Source organism: Elephantulus edwardii, unplaced genomic scaffold (assembly GCF_000299155.1).
Source record: "Elephantulus edwardii isolate Elephantulus edwardi_28Jun2011 unplaced genomic scaffold, EleEdw1.0 scaffold00241, whole genome shotgun sequence".
NCBI classification, from domain to species: Eukaryota; Metazoa; Chordata; class Mammalia; order Macroscelidea; family Macroscelididae; genus Elephantulus; species Elephantulus edwardii.
Window position 1 is genome coordinate 781,202 of NW_006399991.1, and position 4,754 is coordinate 785,955.

Here is a 4,754-nt window from a genome sequence, read left to right on the forward strand (position 1 = left end):
TTTACTGAAATTAATAAATTTTTTAAAAGAAACATATAATAATTAAAAAAAAAGACACTGTTTGTATTCCCTCTATACTGGCCTAACTCAGCCTTCATTCCTCTTGTTTTCTGTATACTTCAACTCCTGTTCTCAAAATAGACTGACTTCTCCCATTGCTGTGTAAGCCATACCAATCTGGATTTTGAGGTAAATTGTCCTAATACTTAATAAGTTAGCAGACTTAAGGAAGAAATTAGAGAGAGTGAGAGAAAGCTTATTGCAGTTTTATTAAAGGAAGTGGGGGGAGCCCCTAGGTGAGTTCCTCATCCTGGACATGCAGAATGGGAAGTCACACTGTGAACTCACCTGGGAGGATTTTTATAAACAGGGTTTTTAGGGAGGGACATTCCACTCTGATTTACGAGTCACCTGCTAGCTCAGCCAGACAGGCAAGGCCATTTGCTCTTTTTATGAGCAGCAGACTAGGCCATCAGCATTTGAGTCCTGAATGCTTCATTCTTATCTTTCTTTTGGCTACTTTCTGCTGAACAGGGGCGAAGACCTGGGGGTTTAGAGGCTGGAGTTAGTCAGTCTGGGATTAGTGGCCAGGGGAGAATTAAGTTGGTCATTTCCTTGATCCTGTGAAGTAAGAACTTAAAGAGACATAGAATGATTAATAGCAATATACTTGTGATTACTATTGGTCTTAGAGAAGGAAGGATTTAAGCTATAAATGGGGTTTTGAGTTAATTTGGGAGAAGGCCTGTCATGTTCTATTGCAGAGGGTGCTAGATGCAAGAGGGCTTAGACTGTTTATCAGGCTTTGGTTTTCAGAAGGGAATGTGTCCTGGAATGGTGGCATACTCAGTTTGGGCTGATGGAATGGCTTGAGGTGTTTTGGTGGAATATGGTCTAGAGAAATTGATTGGTACTTCTGCAAGCAAAGGTCGTTGTAAAGAGGCACACAGGAAACAATGGGAAAGGTTGGTAGTAAGGTGCCTGCATAGTTTGTGACTCTCCAGAGACTTGTTTTATTATCGTCTGCTTAGCTTGGAGAATGTCATTGGAGACTTGCACTTGGGTGTTGGCACCTAGAGTGTAGGAAATTTGCTCAATGAGGGGAATGTTTGATGTGAGAAAGATGGTGTCAATGGGGGTCACTCATGAACTTAATAGCTGTGGGGGTGGTCAAGATGACTGCATAAGGCCTGCAATCCCAAAGGCAGGAGGTTCCGATCCACCAGCTGCTCTCAAGAGGAGGATGGGCACTCCCCTCTGATGAGATTTATAGCCTCTGGAAAACCTGCTGGAGAACTAGAATGGGCTCGATTCCAGCTTAGTGGCACACAACAACAATAGTACAGGCAATATGTCCTGTCTTGCTTTGCCCTGCAATAAAAGATCCTGAGAACTCTCTGAAGGTTCAGATTGAACAATCAATTTAATGAATCAGCCTAGAAGACAGTGACCCTGATTCTGGTGTTGTAACATTTGGTCCAGGTAAGATGCTTCAGAGATGAGAAGTAAGTAAACCTTCTCTTTTCCCTGAGGTTAGGACCCCTGTGGCTATTATACTGGAACTTCATGCCCCCTTCATAATGCAGGACACCTTTCACATTGGAAGCTGAGGTAGATTTGGAGGTGGATTTTGTGGCAGCCACACTCAGAGGAGGAAGTTGTCCTGGGTCAGGCACTCACAGTACATCAGAGCTTTTCCCAGGTTAAAAGAGTCTGGGTAGTGCCCTCTGCATGTAGCCAACTGCTCTCCCTAGCAGAGGAGGCCTGTCCTAAGGAATGGCTTCACTACTCTCCCCAGGGCTAGCTTTCCATGCTTTGACCTCACTCCCTTGCTCTGCTGAGGAATTCCTCGGCACCTGGGAATGCCTGAGTTGTGAGGATCTTTTGTGGTCTGGGTTTCACAAGGTTAAGTGCTGCTTATTGTGGCAATAGGAGGATGCCTGGAGACTCTGGAACCTCTTCATAGTTTGCAATGAACATTGTTGTTGTTGTTGTTGTTGTTGTTAAGTGCTGCCAAGTCATAGGTGACTCATAGTGACCCTGTGAACAAAAGTCCTCGACACTTACGTGCATGACTTTCATCCTTTCTCCAGGTCCATAGGGTTTCTGGAGGCAAGCTATTTATGGAAGTGGATGTCACTCATGCTTCCAAGCTTGTTTCAGCAGGGGAGCGCCACCAAACACTGTCCACCATGGGTAACCTGTTATGAGCAGCTTAAATATAAGAAAAAGATATTAATTTTGCTGTAACATATTATGAGATATCTTAAATTGTATTTTGCTGTGGAAAAATATTATAATGAATTTGATGCATAAGTATAGAAACAAGAATATTTATGAAAAAATATACTAACAGTGTAACATGCCAAAATGGTCTTCTTTGAGGCCTAGAGTCCCACTGACCACAGGAGGTGCAAACCCTTGATATGGGAATATAACTGATAATAACTTGCCTGTAAAGCTACTGTGTGAATCCTGATAAGGGAATGTAACTTGTTACTGCTCATGTTACCAAGAGAGTGTAACTTTTAAATTTAAGAGTAAGAAATATATTGGGAATCAGATATATATTAAGAATTAAGGTAGGAAATATTTTAAGAACTTGCTGAGTATTATGTGAGAATTAAAATAAGAAATATATTAAGAATTCACTGTTAGGAATTATGTTAAGACTATTTTGAAAATGTACTGAAGAGTTAATATGTCCAATTAGGCCTCTTAGAGGCCTAGAGTCCCCTGATCACAACAGGTGCAGACCCTGCATAAGGAGATATGATTGGCTAATGCCATGTTGCCAAGGATAGAACATGATTGGTCAAACCTATGTTGCTTTGGGACTAATATATTTGGTTGAAAACTCAAAGTTGAATGTCATTGGTTGAATATTATGTAGTATCTAGTATTTAAGCTAAGGGTATTTATACCCCAAAGAGCTCAACCTGAAACTCCACTTCAACCGAGAACACTGAGCTGAACACTGAAGACCCAAAGGCTCTTTTCAGAGCCGAAGACTTAAGAGCTCTTCTCAGAGCTGAAGACCTAAAGACTCTTTTTCAGAGCCAAGAACTCTGGCCTACAGTGATGGACATGAGCTACCAAGACAGTGGCTACAAGACAGTGCCCACACCTATGGACCCTGGCTATGTTGAATTGTTGAGCTAGCTGAGAACCCCTGGCTACATCGACCTGCTGAACTAGCAGAGAACCCCCCCCATCCCAATTGCACCAATGACCATGAGAGGCAAAAGAAGACAAAGAGTTGCGATCCTGGGGTGAGTGAGTGTTCTCCACTGTTGATGAATCAACATGTGATGAAGTTATGAATGTAGATAAATTGCAGTTAACTGTTTAATGTTTTAATGGGGTCCTGTCCTGTTAGATTGAGAAGGGCCGAGAGAAGGGATGAGGATTAATTGAAGATGCAGAAAGGCGACCAGCTGATGGTGGATAGCAATTTTTATTTTTTAGAAAAAGCCTATATAGGTTTTAGAAGCACATCTGCTGTAACAATCACATTATCTCTTTCCGTCTGAGATGTTGACTGTCTGGTCAAACATTAACTCTCACAGACCTCAGCACAATACAAAGATGTTTTCCAGAATACCTTATTGTGTGCTCTAAGGAACAAAGAGTTTCGGTTTATTAAGGACGCTACATTCCCTAAAGTCTAATACCTTTGGTCGTTCTTATTCATTAACATCCTACTTCCTTGAGTTGTTTATTGTCAAGTAGATGTTCTAGCCAAGATGGAGTTAGTTTTGCTGGTCTTAAAGTACAGGGCTAATCTTGCTTTACAAGTTAGCATGTCTCAACAATGTTTACTATGAATTACATAATGAATCAATATGTTGTGATGAATTTGTGAATTGCAATGTAGATAACTGTTTAATGCTTACTATGAATTAATGAATCAATAGGTTGTGATGAATTTATGAATTGCACTGTACATAAATTGCAATTAGCTGATGCTTGTTATGAATCAAGGAATTAAAATTACAATGTAGGTAAATTGCAATTATTACTATGAATTAATTAATCAAGAAATTGTAATTGGCTTTTGCAACGTCTATGTGTAATTATTCATTAAGGCTCAAGGCTCATGACAGCAACCATTATCACATTTAACACATCAGTGTCACAGTGTTCAGCTTCACAGCGACCATAAGTTACATCTAAGTGGACACGCCAGGGCTATACAACCTAGAAGATTGTTTGAACAAAAACAATGAAAAACAGGCCTTAGGGCTGCGGATTAGAGTCACCCACCTTTGGCTTGGTAGCGTTGCTTTCAGTTGAAAAATCTAAAATGAGATAAGTGTTAATGGTATTTTTTCAGTTTGAAGTTCTCTCTCCTGAGACCCTGTTTGCTGGGAGAACTGGGTATGTGTCTGGGTGTGGTCTACATCTGAGCTAAACAACCTGAAATGGCATGTGAGGTGCTTCTGTTCTTGCTGAGAGCTCCTTACCTCCACCCAGGCTATGCTGGCTGACCACCTTTCTCCTTTCTTAATGTGGAATAATGATAATTTTCTGAGCTCTGATGGCTAGTATATTAGGGAGTCTCTGCTAAGCTAACATCCTCTTCTATTTGGTGGTGGTTCTTCAGAGGAAAGATCGGCAGTTAGCCTTGGCAACCCAATGGAGGCCAGCTGTGGGTGGAGGCCAACTGGGGTCAAGGCCAGCTGGAGTGGAGGCCGGCTGTAAGTGGATTCTGACTAGATGGTTATTAAGTTTGAGTTTTGAGTATCTTTTTC